Source organism: Desmodus rotundus, chromosome 9, assembly GCF_022682495.2.
Source record: "Desmodus rotundus isolate HL8 chromosome 9, HLdesRot8A.1, whole genome shotgun sequence".
NCBI classification, from domain to species: domain Eukaryota; kingdom Metazoa; phylum Chordata; class Mammalia; order Chiroptera; family Phyllostomidae; genus Desmodus; species Desmodus rotundus.
The window spans coordinates 85905041-85922051 of record NC_071395.1 but is presented as its reverse complement, the minus strand read 5'-3'; the positions used below and the strand labels follow the sequence as shown (position 1 = coordinate 85922051).

Genomic DNA, 17011 nt, shown 5'->3' with positions numbered 1-17011 from the left:
TGCAAGACACAGAAGGTAAGCGATGTCTCGCAGGACAGTGAGTTCATCGGTGGGAATAATAATATTAAAAATCCAAGGCTCCTGAATTCCAAATCACTCTGCCATGCAGCCGTGCTATTTCAAACCAAACCAAATCAAGTAGAAGACCTGAAATATACTTATTTATGGAATAGTGCAAAGGCGACATATGCAGGGGGGCTAAGCTCTCGGAATTTTTGAAAAAATATATCAGATTTTGTTTTGGTGGAAGACTTTGAATTCGATATTTGGAAGCAATCCTTTATAGGGCAGATATTAAAAAATTGAAACTTGTAACCATAGGGACCTGGTTAATCTTTTCACCTTTTAATTCTTCCCTAGTCCAGAAACAGCAGTCTCGAGCCCAAGGTGCTCTACCTTGAACATCTGGTGTTGCCGCATGTTTTACTGGAATGCGTTATACATTTGACAACAGGTAATACATTTTAAAACTCAAATATTTGCCATTCTTAGGAGTTACCTTGCCTCGAGAAATAAAAGAATAATATTGTAAGCAAACATTCAGTGCGTTGCTGAGATAACATTGCGGTCAAACCACGTTGCTCAATAGGGACTCCTTTTTTCTTGATACAGTTGGAATGAGTTCAAAGCACTGGAATGAGTAGGAAAGAAGATGAGCCAACTGATTTATGAATAAAGATTAAAGCAGAAATTAAAGAGGCCAAATACATAGACTTTGTCTAACTTGTATGTAAGAAAGGGTGTCACAGGATTAGCAATATACATAACTGGAAAAGTTAAACAGTCATGAGAATGATTATGTGATACAATAAAAAAATGCGGTATTAATACTATAGGGAATGTGGGAAAATGTAAAAACAGCATTAACGTTGTCGAGCTGCTTTCCTGTGTCCAGGAGTGGCCGCACTATAAAATGAGGTCTCTGGAGTAAAGGTGGAAGCTGTTTTCTGTTTGCAGGGAGACTAAACTCAGTCCAAGATGAAGTGATCCATCTATCACTCAGGAGTCAGAATGAAAAGAAACAATGCTGCCTTTTTTCCGTTAGAATAGAAGATCATTGTGTATTGACTCTCATGAGATTGAAACATTTGAATTAATTATTATCAAGAAGTTCAGGGCTTAGCTTTTGTTCAAGATTCCCTAGTACTCAAACAACTATGTTGGAATAAAGGGAAATTAATCTGTTATCTATTGCCACATAACAAATTACCTCAAAACGTAGTGACGAGTAAATATTTATCACCTCATGATTCTGATGGGACAGGCATTTAGGAATGGGTTGGCTAAGCGATTGTGGCTTAGCGTCTCTTGTGAAGTTGTAGTCAAGATGTCACAGTATCTGCAGTCATCCGAAGGCTGCATGAAGCTGAAGTGTCCACTTTAAGGACGGCACACTCACATGCCTGGGAGGCTCACAATGCCTGTTGGCAGAGGTCTCACTTCCTTGCCACATGGATTTCTTCATCGGGCTGCTTGTGTATTCCCATGACATGGCAGCTGACATTCTTCAAAATGAGTGACCCTGGAAGCCACAAGGATTTTTATGACCCAACTCAGAGGCCACACCCCGTCACTTCTGCAATATCCTATTTGTTACACGGGCAAGCCCTATTCAGCCTGGTGGGGAACTGTATGTAAGCATGACCGCTGGCAGATGAGACTCTCTGGAGGTCGTGTTGGGGGTGGGCTAGTATGGAACTCTGTGTCAGTTTTCATTTATTTTAACAGCTGATACTACTTTCTTTTGCAACATTGTTCTTTCCTAACTCCTCCATGATAGGACATGGGGCACTGACCAAGGTTTTAATAAAACCATTGTTAGTAACTAATCTTCCACGTATATAGAAGTTTAGATTTGAAAAAATATTTTGCACTTATCATTCATTATCATGTATTAAATGCTTATTATGATCCAACAATCTTGAGCGCAAAACAACATATCAGGAACTTGAAGCGAGAAAGGCAAATAAATTTACCTAAGTTCACAAGGCTAGAAAGAGATGAAGTTTGCGTCCAATCTGACAGGGCAGAGCTGCACCATCAGGCCACGACCCTGGGAGGAAACAAGCGGCACAAACGAATTGGGCATGTTTGAGTCGGTTTCATTCAGGCATTAGCACAAAGGTACAGGCAGAGTTGGAGCCCGCAAGAAGGAGTGTTTTGATGTCTGAGGCTTGGGGCAGGTTACTGTCTCAGGGATGTCGGGAGGCAGCAACTATTGGAAGTTAGAGAGTAAACTACACCGAGAGGACCTCTGATGGTAATTAGGGACTTAGTTAGAGGCACACCTATCACGTGGGATGTGTGAGAAGATACGTACTCTGAGATTGCTGTCCTCACTTTGATCCACTGTCTCCTCTTAACCAAATTCAAGCAGAAGTCAGGGGCAAGGGAATGCTTTGATGAAGCCTCTGTATGGTTTGGGTGAAAATTGAAGAGAGGATCTGAAAATACCCAACATCTTCACTATTTTCCCTTATGCTGTGTGCTTTCCCATTAGCTCAGTTAACTGCACAGGCCTGAATAAAATGAAGAAACTGAAGATCAGAGAGGAGAATGCATGCACTAGCTTTCCTACAACTGGGATGTGGTCACGTCAACACTCAAGGACTTGGACTTCAAGGTATTTCAGAGCACTTTCTTTTGAACCAGACTATCCCTCAGGAAGAGTCAAGCGCTTTGGAGAAGCGTGGGTAATTCCGAATTAGCTATAGTCTCTCACATTTCGGTAATGCTTTTATTGCCACACACTGTTGCCATTCCTGCTATCACTGCCAACTTCTTCATATCCCAGTAGTAGCAAGTGAGGAAATACACCAGTGGATTCAGTCGTAACACCTTGATGTCATCCATACGTGGTCTTACTGTTGGTGGGTTGAGCAGGCCATACAAGTGATGAACTGTAATGAGTTGTGGAAACTCCCATTTGTAGTAAGTTCTTCGTAGCTCCTTGGTCACTGTAAAATTCCAGATACCTAGCACAATATCTGGTATGTATTAGATTTCGGATAAATGATCAAATGAATGAATGAACAATCAAGTTCTATCTAATCCCCAGCTTTCTTGGCCAGACCCTAGTTAATTCTAATGACAGCATCACCACTACCACCACTATTATCATCATCATCATTATCATATTATTTGTTAGCACATACCAGATGCTAAGCACCTTACATTATGATCTCAGTATAATGATTTCAACATTATAAACTTTGTTTCCTTTTTTTAATAATACGTGAAGAAACTGAAGCTGAACAAAGTTAAATGAATTGTGCAAGATCTTATACCTAGTAAGCAGTAAGCATGGAATTTGAAGTCAGTTGGACTGTCTCTAGAGACGTCACATTCAACCACTGCTCTAAATTATCTCACTGGTTCGTCACTAGAGTTCAGGGATGAATAAACAGTTGCCTGGGACTATATTGCTGTTTACTATATTTTAAATTATCACTCACAGCTTGGCCTTCTTTCTATTATTTTTCCCTGTCTACTGGAGCATATCTTCCTCTATGTTTCAACCCTGCTTAGATTGTGTTTTATTTTTAAGAATAATTTAAAGAATTAGAGATAGAAAGTACCTCCACTATTGTTTTCTTAGCCAGTTCATTGTAACAACCTAGACAGGGGTGTCAAACTCATTTTCACCGGGGGCCACATCAGCCTCACGGTTGCCTGGAAAGGGCCGGATGTAATTTTAGGACTGTATACTTGTAACTACTCCTTAACAGTTAAGTGAGAGCTCGGCGCTGCCGCTGGGGAGAAACAAGGTGTAGGGCTGGAGGCACAAATCAAGGTGGAGGGCCGGATTCGGCCTGCATGCCTTGCGTTTGCCACCTGTGAACTAGAATAAAGCACCGATAGAAAATCTTCTTAAGAGTGCCTTCCTTACCAGAAACAGACACACTTGTAAATGCCCATTGTTGACATATCTATACTTGGGTTTAGTATTTGAAATTAAATTTGCTCATCATTGTGGTTCTAAATCTTTCCCTAGGAGAGAGAAAAAAAGTATTAGTCTTCATGGCACATCATTTCTCTCTATTTTTTTTAATTTTTATTTTTATAGATTCAAACCCAGTTTCTATTCCCTATGGTGATTCAGGCTGTGTCTATACTATGCCAACACAAATAGTTAAAAAGGGAAGAATTCAGTGTGATAATGATGGAGTTTAGCTGACAAAATTCTAAAGTAAAATTCCATCTATTTAGGAGTCTTTTAGAATTGAGACATTCCAGATTTTAGGATTTTAACTGTTAATATTAGGCATTTTAAAAATTCTAACCATCCTATTTAACAATCTTCCTAAATATTTACCAGATTTCTGTTCCAACTATACTGTGTACTAGATATCTTGAAATACACTTCAATATGAATCATCTAGAAATACTATAAAATATTTTTTAAAAACATCCCCTGAAGTCGTAAATGAAGGGAAAGCTGGAGCCGTAGAGTAAGCTTCCACTTACTACTTGGCTCTCCTGAGGACTTGGGTTTAATGAAGAAACTAGGAGAGAATAAAAAGCTTTTGGCCAACACGAGGTGGGAAGTTGAACCTGTCCCCATCAAATAAAATCATGATTTTTGGAGGATTACACCTTCCATGAGGGAGTACAAAAGTACATGTCTGCCCACCAGCAGAGAGATAAGACACAGAATCTGGGCTTGCTTGTTCTGGCTCCAAATTAGAGGAAACGGAGGGAGGAAGACTCTCCTCTGAGGCTCATAGTAATAATGAGACCCTCATGCCGATTCGGGGTACACCTTCAGACTCCTTGCGGGGTCCTGAAATCCCATGTTTCAAATGCTCAGCATGTGCACATCGTGGTCCCAGTGTAATGTTCCTCACAGAAGGTAAAACAGACAAATTTCAGAGGGATGTTCGATCCAGGTCACACAGAGTTCCCCACGTAAGTCCCTCCAGCACAAGTAAACAACAGACAACCGTAAAATGCTCCCGTACTGCTGCTCAGACCAGCATGCGGACCCGCAGCGTCAGGATCGCTGGGGAACTTGCTAGCAGTGATGGATCTCAGACCTCGCCCTCGACCGAGTGAATCGAAATATGCAGTTTGACAAGATGTGCATGTGCTGCCAATGCACATTAAAGGTCGGGAAGTCCTGCTTAAGGACGAGCCACCGTCAGCAAGATTCTGCACAAATAGCACGTTAGATTTAGGGATGGACAGGACAGGGGCAAGTCATGGGAGAAAATGGGGACAACTGTAATTGAACATCAATAAAAAAATTTAAAAACATGTTAGATTTCCAAAAATATTCAATAGAAGAATTATTGCATGCAGACTTAAAAGTAAATATGTTTGGAGTGATTTAATGAAGAAACAATGGACCAAAATATATGAAAAAATATTATAATATTGAAAAAACATGGGAGGATATTTATCAATGAAAAATATGGTTATATGGTCATTGGAATTAAGCTTAATGTAAATGTTAAAGAAAAGATAAAACACAGTTGGAGAAAGAATTAGTGAACTGGAAGATAGAGCTCAAGAAATTACCCAGAATGCAATACAGTAAAACCAATTCAGTAAAAAAAAGGAGGCTAAGACTCCATTTGCCTTCTTCCTGTTTTGCTCTGACTATCACCCAAAGATTAAATGTGAGCACGCTGGTTGATTCATTGGGGGTACTGCAATAAAATTCGGTGAAATGTGGTCTGAACAGTCAGTCAAAGGTAAGCAACCATAGGAACAGAGAGCAGCTAAGCTAACGGAGAAACAGAAAAGGTTTCTCCTTTACACATACTGTGCTAAGGGCAAAGGTGAAGTGGGAAGGTAAGGCTCTGGCAGGCCCCAAGGCTCAAAGAAGAAGAATGAACCAGAACATGAGGAGGAGGAGGAGGAGGAGGACAAAGGTGAAGAATAAAGGGCTGTAATGATGTGTGTGGAGTGTGCATTTGTGAGGAGGCGATTGTTTCGCTAAGAATGTGAATTTAAGTGCACTTCAGTGTTAGCTGCAGTGTAAAACTGCGCAGAGTTTGGGATAGCTGATAAGATTCCTTGTAGAGAAAATACTTTTTAAAAAATGCAGGTTGTAGCTTTTTGAGGGGCTACTATATAGAGTTTCATGTTAAGGCTTCTGATGTTAAATGTTTCTAAATAGTTAATGGTTTTTAAAAATTTCTTGACTTGTGTATGGTAGCAGGGAAAATTCATTGGAATAAGTATCAATTGTAACTTTTGGGTTTTTTAGAAGGTTGTATTTTTTAATTTTGTAATAAAATTATGTATATTAAAAAAGAGAGAGAGGCTGAGAGAATTGGAGGAGATCCTCCAAATTGTAGAATGAGAGAATAGGGGAAATATAAGGTAGGCAATATACACAGGGCAAATAAGAACATTCCAAAAAATTTTATAACTCAAATTCTTAGATTCTAGAATCATAATAGATTTAAAGCAATACTAAAAATAAAAGAAAGAAATTCACAATTAAACCATCAGTAAAGAAACTGCAGAACCTCAGAGACAAGAACATTTTTAAAACACCAAAACAGAAAACACAGGTTAACTACAGAAAAAGGCCAATTTTATGACTGGAAAATCTCTCAAAAACAATTGAAATCAGAAAACAGAGGAAGTACCTCTGAAATGAAAGAGAAAATAACACTCAACATCTAATTTCATGTCATACTAAAAAATAACTCCAAGATAAGTGTAAAATAAAGACATTTTCAGGCATCAAAGCCTGAGACTATTTCTTACCAGCAAATTATGCTAAATGAATTGCTGCAAACTGTAGCTCTTGGGCCAGAGCCAGCAGCGTGGGCATTACCTGGAAGGTGTCAGAAATGTAGCATCTCAGGTCCCACTTAGAACTTCTCAAACTTGAATGTGCCTGTAAGTCACTAACTCATTAGATCTAGGTCCTAAGCTTCCACATTTCTACTAAGTTCTCCAGTGGTATCCACCCTCTTAATCCAATTGCCACGTTTTGAGTAGCAAGACTACTCAGAAAGAAGGATATTGCACTTACCTGGAAAGACTTAATTTTCAAGAGCATGGAGGAGAGCAATGTGGAAATAAGCTGGAAAATGATGATGTGTAAGTGGAATGAGACAATGATAGTTAAACATTTTAAAGTCTTTGTGATATTGGGGAAGTGTTATTGATTTTTGACTTTGTTAAGGAAAGTAAAATTGGATTTGCATCTGTTAAGCAGTAGATGGTAGATATATAATATATTTTCTTTACCTTTTTTAAAATCAGCAAATAGTACTGTATCTCAGCCCACAAAGTTACTTACATTAAATCTTTTCCCTGTGCAGGATCCTGCTACTTTGCGTGCTTCTGTCCTTCGCTCCTCTTCTCTTTAGCCTCAATCCTCAAGGAAGTGTAGCCCCAAAATATGCCTTCATTTCTATATCACCCATGCATTCCTTAAACCCGTGCCATCTGGCTTCCTCCTTCATCCTCATTGTTAAAAGTCACCACCGACATCCTAGTTAGAAAATCAGGGGCTCACTCCTTGTTAAGCTGTATCCCTTTCTCCAAAGTGTTGTTAGAAAATCAGGGGCTCACTCCTTGTTAAGCTGTATCCCTTTCTCCAAAGTGTTGCTACTCAAAGTGCGGCCTGTGGGCCTGTGGGGTCAGCACCACCTGGGAGCTTGGCAGCAATACAGAATCTGTGGCCTCACTCCAGACCTGACAGATTGCAGTCTGTCATTGAACAACACACCCAGGTTGAGAAGAATTGCTGCAAAACCCTGGACGTTGTGGATCCCCCACAAGCACTTGAATTTCACTCCTCTCATCTTCTACTTTCATTATTGTCTTCCTTGTTTATTTGTTTGTTTTTACATCAGCCTTAGCTGATTATTCTCCTTCCATCCCCTCCTTGTCCCCCCACCCCCCAACATGCAGGTATTCTCTAAATTCTTTATCTTGGCCCTTAACCCCAACCCCACCTCTACTTTCTTTCTCCCTCTTTCTTGATAATCTCTCAAGTTAATGACTCCCATTATCTTCCTAGATAGACAGTTGGTTCACTTCGGAATCACCTAGGCTGCTTGTTAAAAATAAATTTGTAGGGCCCTCACCAGAGCTTCTAAACCAGCAGGTTCAATCTGGGATCAGAAATATGCATTTTTTAAAAGCACCTCCTCCCTCACCCCTACCCCCAGGTAATGCAGATGCCGACACTTCATGCATTTTTATTTGGGAACAAATGCAGTGGATTAGAAGATGTAGCTCTCTAATCTGGACGATTTTATTAGTCACTGTAGGCTAGGTGGAAATAAACTCTCAAATATCATTGGTTTAAAGCAATACATGTTTGCCTTCTTATATTGCAGTCCACTACCGAGGTGTCTCCATCCCTGAATGTGATCCAAGGGTAGGCTTCTTCCCTTGTCTGGCTGAGCCATGCCAACTTACTCTTCATCACTGGGTGGGAAAGGAGAGCGTGCAATGATGTACAAGTTTTCAGGACAGGCTTCGCAGTGGTGTACTGCACTGCTGTCCCGTTCTGTTGTCAAACTACCCACACGGCTGCAAACACAGTGCAAGCAAAGCTGGGAGGTGGAATCTCCCTGTGTATGTAGGGGGAGTAAGTGGGACTGGCGAGCTCTGAGCCAGTCTCTGTCACATGCCTTAATCTCTGGTCTCCCACTTCCAGCTGCCCACAGGGTACGTTCTGTTCCCTTGAATGTTTAGCTAGCATAAGCAAGTCACTCTATTTAAACAGAGTCATCCCTGAGTCTCCAGGCCCCTTTCCCAGACTCAGCTTGCTCTTCGATTTATTACCTTTGTCAATGGTATCTCCATTCTAGTCACAGCGGCTCAAAGCCTGGACATCTTCCTTCATCCCCCGTCTCACATACCTCCATGCAACTGCCAAGTTCTGTTGTTTCTGTCTCTAAAATATTTTCCCAACCTCCTACACAATCACATTTTCAGTGGCATGGCTCAATTCTTGCTCAAGTAGTCTGTTTCTTAAAGCATTCCTCTGCCCCCCAATGTAGACACTTCAGCCACCCATTTTCTTTTGGGTTCTTTTCCCCCTTTGGCTCTACATTTCTCCTTGGCTAGTTGGCCTCCTGCTGATCTCTGTTGCAGGACATAAAGTACTATCTTCAATGACAAAGCGCTCATTACCTGCCAAGTCCTGGTTAAGTATTTTATGTGGAGTGAATGGTATTATCACCCCTTTCTTCCCCAATAGATAAACAAGGCTCAGTGGTAAAGTAATTTTCACTGGTTGGCAAGTGATTTAAACCATGTAATTTGTAGAACCTCCCAGACGCTTCCATTATAAACAAACTGCTTCCTAATACATGCTTCTTTACAATCCGCTCCACTCCACATTTTGAAATTAATTGCAACCTAGCTCTCTCCTGTGGACTCCACTTTTCAATGAGTCCTGTCTAGCTAGTGCTTGGTCCTTATTCATCACACAACATGTGACATGCATGGTCCAAAATTAGGGTACGCTTTCCCTTATTCTGCAGCGTAGAATCCATTCTTATATATTCTTGGAAACAAACAAACAACCTTCTTTCCTTTATAGGTCAAGTTATTCACCTATACTTCACTTAATCCTTCTTTATCAACATTTGTCAATTTCTCTACTAATAAAGCGACTTACTTGATATTTACCAGTAACTTATAGTCACCACCCAAAGTAAGTGGACAATGTCTATATGGATGTGAAGTCATATCCAACATGTCACCTTTTCATTTCCTTAATCTGTCACTTCAGTTAATTCACCTTTACTCTTCTAGCAACTTTCTCACTCCCGTGGTTGGCCTCTAGATTGGCCTCTTTTTGATCTTAAACTCTAATAGTTCAGCTTATAGCTCTTCAATGTTGCGTTTGCTTATTCTCACCATAGCTGATCTTTAAATCCAGTGTGGCCTCTGGTCCCATGAGCTCCTATGTATTTTTTTCAGTTTATTGATGCACAGAAATAATGCTTCTTTTTACTGTTTTTCTATTTGAGTGGTATTGGGCTGCTGGAGAAAGTCTGCCAGCAAACAGATCACCGCAATTTCATATTCTCAGTAATACTACCTTTTATGATGCCTTTTACCTCTGCATCAGTACTCCTGTGCACTTCTTCCATCCGATTTCAGTCTTCCACCCAAAGCTTATCCCAAAGCTTTTGACCCTATCCCATTCCTGTACATGTCTACAAATTTCTTCTCCCACTTCCCATCTTCCCTAGCTCTGTCTACATAGTAATTTTAACCAACATGCCAATCAACACATCTACTCTCTCGAGAAAACAAACAATCCTCAATCTGTTGAATCCTAATTACTGCCTCCAGTCATCTCTATCTTTACTCATTTTCCAGTACCAGTAATCTACACTGTCTCCATTACTTCAACTATGCCGTCAGGTTTTTTTCCTATGATGATGTCATCAAGCTTTTATCCTATAAAAAAAAGTCAACCTCACATACAAAAAATAAGCTAAATCTGTAGACATGCCGTTACCCTTTATTCACCAAACAAGGGTCAAATAAAAACAGATGTCAAGAATTTGACTTAACATTAACTCATCATTTGCTAATTTATTCATTATTAACTAATGGTTAACAGGAAGGAGATGTGATTTATGTTAACACACATATGCTAACGTGGATAGACACACACATGCATACATGTACATATATATATATAATTTAATTTGAAAAAGCTGAGATTGCTGAATGAGACACAATAAAAAACTGATTAATGTATTGCAGGGCTTTTGGAATTGCTGTGTCATTAGTCAGAAACCATCTGCATCTTTCCTGGGCAAACGTCTACAAGCTCCTCTCTGGCACACACAGAGATGTAAACTAAGCAGACAAGAGAAAGTCAGGCCCAGCACTTCTCTGAAAGAACTCCCAGTGACCTCTTTTGTCTATCTTGACGTTTTGGATTATTTTAGATTATTTGAACTTTTTTTTTTCAAAACTCTCCCCTGTCCACTCTGCTCCTGTGATTACAAAAAATGTTCAAAGCTTGCTTCTGACCACAAAAAGCTGATCTTGTTACATTTGGGCTGGAGCAAGAGTGTAAACTAACCATATAACCTCCTTGAATCTTCTCTGAAAATCTAGACCTTACAGTATTGAGCAAAGACAATTGCCAAAAAAATTTACTTCTATTCAGAAAACTTCACAAGAAATCTTGATCGGATTTGAAATAGCCTTTCTCACTTACTTTTCTATCCTGAGACCAGGAAACCAAGCCCAAGGCATTTATTCCACTAAATTTCACTCACAGTACTTATGCATTTGAATAATTTCTCTTGAAGTCTGAAAATTCTTCTAAAGCCCCTGACCTTCTAGGAAGTGGCTCCTTTATAACTTGGGAACAAAGCCCAGGCCCCTGTTTTCAGAAGAATTTGAAGGCAATGGCTCCTCAAATAAAGCCAATCCTTATTCCTTAATTACTGGGCTTGTCAGACCTGATTAAATGAAAATCATTCTCAAACATAGCAGTCCTATGTGATTTGGGCTATGCACAATTCATTTATCCAATTGTGTCCTGGTACAAAGCAGAATAAATTCTTTTGAAGCTCAGTAAAAGTATTTGTTTCTGAATTCTAAGAGACAATAAGACATAACACCACTTAAAAATGTTTGATTTCAGCTTACCAATGCATGGCCTACTAAAATGATACTTAGAGACTGGGAAAGAACGAGGAGAAAAGACCTCTGTGTGTATCCATGCATATTATTAAGGAGTACAGCTAACTGGATTTTGTTTAAACACGCGGATATGATATGATTTTTTTGTTAGTTCAGTATATGGTATGTAACAGAGTCGTGTTCCGGTGGATACTGGGAGTGAACGGTCTGCTTTCATGAAGTGTCTGTGCTTCCCGCTGAAAGAAGTCCTGGAAATCCTGACTCAGCCAGCAAAGCAGTCTGGAAATTGTCTAAGCAGCGTTAGCTCAGAAACCTGCACCGAGAGCCTGCACTTGGACGTATCAAACATTCAGATAATCTTTTCCCAGGAGTCGGAGACTTGCCTTTGTTGAAGACACAAATTCCAGCCTGTAGAATAAAGCAGAGACTGCAGGCAATCCCCACAGGAAAACAGAAACCTATTTGATAATGAGAGTGAAAGGCTGTGGTTAATTTATTAAGGGAACCAAAAATCTAATGGTGGGAGTAAAATTCTATTGGACTCTGGTACAAAAACATTTCATAGAGAGAAATCTATATTTCCCTTTAGGATGAGACCATATTTTGAACAGAGAAAGCATTGAAAGATCCCATAAAGTACATCACATGGAAAAAATATATATTAATGACATTTTTACCCACATTAACTTAATCTAAGAAAGGCTGAACATCCCTTCTGAACTGACAGTTCTTTCCATGCAGCTTTTATAATAGAGCTAAGCTAATTAAGGAACATGGAACATCACAATTATTTCTAGCATCCCTCTCTCTTTCTCTCTCTCTTTTTTAATAAAATGAAAGGACATATTGCTGTGATTTTGTAGGGGCCCTTTAAGAAGTCCTAAAGAGGGTTTTAGGTGTAAAAGATGTCCTTCTTTCATCCTCTGATTTTAGGGCCAAATCCTGGGGTGACAAAATCGAATGAATTAACACAGGAGATTCTGTCACTTGATCGAGATAGGCTCATGAGGTGCCTGAGAAACAATAACTGGCTACCAATTTAATCAAAATAAAAGGATCTTAAACTATTTTAAAATTAACATAGCAAGGAATCATGATTATAAAGAACTTTGTCATAAGCAAAGATTTGAAAAGAATAGCCCTTATCTAGGTCACCTCGCACTTTGAGAACTGAACCGATGGGCACCACAGATGTGCGACGCCCAAACAACACTGCGAAGACTGGGAGCCAAGCTGACTTTGGGGCCACCGTCTACAGAAGGCAGGTTATGATTTTCAGCTTCAACCATAACCAGATTAGTGTCCTGCTAAAACAAAATATCAACATTTCCATAGGATTAAAAAAAAAAGAAAAAGATTCAGGGTCTCATTACATAATATTATAGTGAGCAGCATACAAGTCAAAATAAGTCCATTTATTCCAATAAGGAAAATCTCAAATCACATGGTGGCAGATGACACCGATATTAGAATTATCTGACAAAAATTTAATGCAGCTGTTATACAAATGCTGTAATAAGCAATCACACACACACACACACACACTGAAACAAATAGAAATACAAGTACAAAGTCTCAGCAAAAAAAGAGAAGATATAAAGAAAAACTTTGTGGAAATTTTAGAACTGAACAGCACAAGAACTGAAATTAAGGAATTCGCTGGTTGGGCTCAATAGCAGTTTGGAGGCAACAGAGGGAAGAGTCAATGAATTTGAATATAAACTGGTGAAAATTAACCAATCTGAATGTTAGAGGGAAATAGGATTGAGAAAATGTAGGAGAATAACAAAGAGGGTAATGTTATATCACCAGATTATCAGAAAGAAAGAAATGAGAAAAAAATCAATGCAAAAATATACACAAGGTCTGGCACAAATAACACCCCCTTTTTATTACAAAATCATAAGCATGGTGTTCTGTAACATAAAAATATCACACTCAAGCACACCATATGGCATCTTAGGTGATATGTTCAAATTAAAGCTATAAATTATTGCACCAGTATAATTACCCTACCAACTATATTCAAGCAGGACTTCTGCCAGACCGATATATATGTGTATTTAAATAATAGCTGATAACTTCCTAATTTGGCAAAAGAAAAAGCCCACAGTTTCAAGAGACTGAGCAATCCCGCAAAAAAGATAAACTTAAAGAAATTCATGCCCACCACATGAATCCTAACCAAGTTCTGAAAAGTTAAAGACAACACAATCTTGAAAAAATGCAGAGCAAAACAATGCATTATCTCTAGGTAATATTAGTTAAATTCCTGCATATTTCTTATCAAAAGCCAGAGAGAAACAGAATAACATGTTTTCATTGGTGAAAGAAACTCATTCTATATTCAGTAAAAATACCCTTCAACAATGAAGGTGAAATAAAGACATTCTTGGATGGAGGAAAATTCAGACAGTGTGAAGTAAGTGCTAAGTGAAGTCCTGAGACAAAGGGGAAGTGATACCAGACAGAAGTTTGGAACATTGGGAATAAAAGAAGAGCAACAGAAATAATAAGTATCTGGGTAAAAATAGTAGACTATTTTTATCTTAGAGTTCTTCAGAATAGGTTTACTAGGGACAGCAGCAATTGTGTCAGTCTCTGACCGGAGTTTTTCAAGTATGCAGAGGTGCTATGTGACTACTCTGGTGCCAAGGAGGAGGCACCTCCATGCTAGTAAGTTTTCCACATTCACCCTGAAGTGGTAAAACTGTGTAAGTAGGCTGAAAAACGTTTAGTATGTAGATTGTAATCCCTAGAGTCATCATGAAAAGGAAATCACTACAAAAAGGTATAATTAAAATCTCGATTGAAACATCAAAATGGAACATCAAAAAGGGGGTAGGGGTCCAAGTAACCTAAAAGAAAGTAAGAAAGTTTAGACGGGGGGAGGGAGGGAAACAGAGGGAAGAAACAGGAATATCTGATAATGGTAGACCTACCTCTGAGAATATCCACAGTTGCGTTAAAGGTGGATGTCTAAGTACCCCAATTAACAGACAGAAAGTGTCAGAATGGGGCTAAACATATGACCCTACTCTATGCCGTCCATGAGAAACTTACTAAACTATCAATAAAGTGTTATTATGACCATTCTCATATCAAACCTGAATGACATAAGGCCTTGTAATGAATTCTCTTTATCTCTTCTTCCCATGCATATTTCTCACTGCCCCACATTCCACTTTCTCGAATGGTATTATCTTTGTTTTACAGTGATCTGTTGCTTATCATAGTGCCAGACGCATAAGTTCTCAATACATTTCCGTTATAAGAAAAAAGGAATCTCTTCAAATTTCTTTGATTACAAAGTGTCTGCACAGAATTTTCTTAAATTGATGTGGCTTATTTCAGGTCGGCTTCTAGGTCACAATCGGTTCAAACCACTCCCTACTTGTCCATAATGGCCTGTGGTGCAATTTAAAAATCGAATGATGTCATAATGAATAAATATAGTAAAATGCAAATTATGCGTATAACACTGTGCTCTTTAATAAAATAGACTAATGCATGGTGTATGATTTTTTAATGAAGAATGTCTATCAAAAAGAATTTGAGTGAAGATCCCTCCCTAAGTAACAAATAAAGTAAAACTAACTAGCCCTTTGCAAATACTTGCTTCTTCTTTTTTTCCCCCCTGATCTGATGCATGTCACTAAGCTGGTGGCTGAGCATGCCGTAGGGGAGCCAGAGCCAGCAGCTGTTCTGCCAGGAGTCGAGCACACTAAGGCAATAGCTGATACCCAAGCGGGACTCTAGCCCCGATCAAACACTTGCTCCTTTATTGAGCTTTTTACTCTAATCACAGCATCAATTTTCTCTAACGTTACTGACCATTTGCCACAACCGAATGTGCTACGTGCCCTTCACTCACTTCCTCCCTGAATGCACTAAATCTACAGAATCTGTACGGAAGGACAGCAAGTGAATAAGCTTTCCAATCAGACCTGAGTTTGCAGTTCAGACACTTAATTTACAAATCTCTTAAATTCTTTGAGCCTTTGTCTCGTTGGCTGAAAAAATGGCAATGGAACCATCAGGCCCGCTTACCTCCCAAGGCCATCGTCAAGATCAGGCTGCATTTGTATAGCACTTCATGGTCTTTAAGGGACTTCGCAGATATTGCCTACTTCCAATTTAGTGCTTTTCCTGCTATATCAAGTAGCCATCTTCATTTAAGAGCAAGAGCCCTTGGATAACATGATTTCAGCGTATCCATGTCGGGACTAAAACAATGGTTCTTTTATGCCCAGATTATTCTCGTTTTCACCAATATAATCTCTTCAAAGCAAATCGTCCTGTAGACCTTCTGTGAATGCTTTCTCACACCCATGGAACAGTCAGTATACAGGCCTGATGCCAGGATACACAACAGAAAGGCAAGGGGATGCACGTGGGGGGCTTAACATGTCAAGGCCCTGGCACCAGAGCGCAGGCTACGTCTGCATGAGGTCTAACTAGCGTTCCACCCAGAAAAAGTAATTTTGCCTGAAGAGGGCAACTTCCTAGACGGCTGACTTCCTCTATGTTTGCCAGGGCTGCCATAACAGATTTTCCTCACATTTCTGGAGGCCAAAAGTGGGAGATTATTGGTGGGACTGGTTTCTTCTGGGACCTCTCTCCATGGCTTGCAGATGGCTGACTCCGCTCTGTGTGCTCACATGGTCGTCCTCTGTTTTGCTTTGTGTTTTATGTGTCCTGAGCTCTTCTGGTGATGACTAGGGCGTGTCCCAAGGATCTGATCTACTTTCATTACCTCTTTAAATACCCCGTGTCCCAATACAGGCACATTCAAAAGTACTAAGGGTTAGAACTTCAACATACAAATTGGGGGGGGTGGTGCACAATTCTACTCCTAACAGCCATCCCTAATGATGTCTTACCCATTTTCACGGGCTGATAACTCTCAATTTTTTTCTCCACCAACATTAAGAAGTTCCTGAGTCAATCAACATGGACTATGAGATAATCCACTGGATTATAAACACAGCTCCAATGGTACTGATGGGAAGCAAAGACCTATGCAACTGGACACACATCTCAGGAAACTGAAGTGTATGGGTCATGGTCCTTTCAGGAGTTATCTGTTTGAAAACAAGTGAGGATTATGTTTGGTGAGAAACTTGGAGCAAACTCATTCTGTGCTGGACTGGAGTCTATTCTTGGTAATGCCCAGAGGGAAGGAGGTGCTGCTGGATATAGTATTGGGGTGTTGACCCAACAAGCATTCATGTCAATTATACTCAATGAGATTGAAACCACATCTGAAGTCACTCCGCCAAGGGTAGGCCACAGTGTTGAGGCCGGGACAGTGGCCCTGGACATAGGGCCTTCCGCCTGACAGCCGAAGTGCCTCTCAGTACCGTCCTCTGCCTCAGAGGAGCGAATTTCCTTTCACGGACTGTCCTCT

The 17011-nt window shown here is 39.8% G+C and overlaps 1 long non-coding RNA gene across 7 annotated transcripts; it reads right to left on the bottom strand.

The window, feature by feature from the left end:
* Positions 1-329: 329 nt before the first annotated feature.
* Positions 330-15758, bottom strand: LOC139440283 (uncharacterized). Of its 7 annotated transcripts, none has more exons than XR_011650392.1 (4): positions 15652-15758; positions 7265-7459; positions 3890-3990; positions 330-2987 (listed from the first exon to the last, which is right to left on the bottom strand). It is a non-coding gene; the product is annotated as an uncharacterized lncRNA (long non-coding RNA). The 7 variants fall into 7 exon arrangements; XR_011650391.1 differs by lacking the exon at positions 7265-7459 and having other exon boundaries at positions 330-1522; positions 1977-2987; XR_011650394.1 differs by lacking the exon at positions 7265-7459 and having other exon boundaries at positions 330-2053; positions 2321-2987.
* Positions 15759-17011: the final 1253 nt, after the last annotated feature.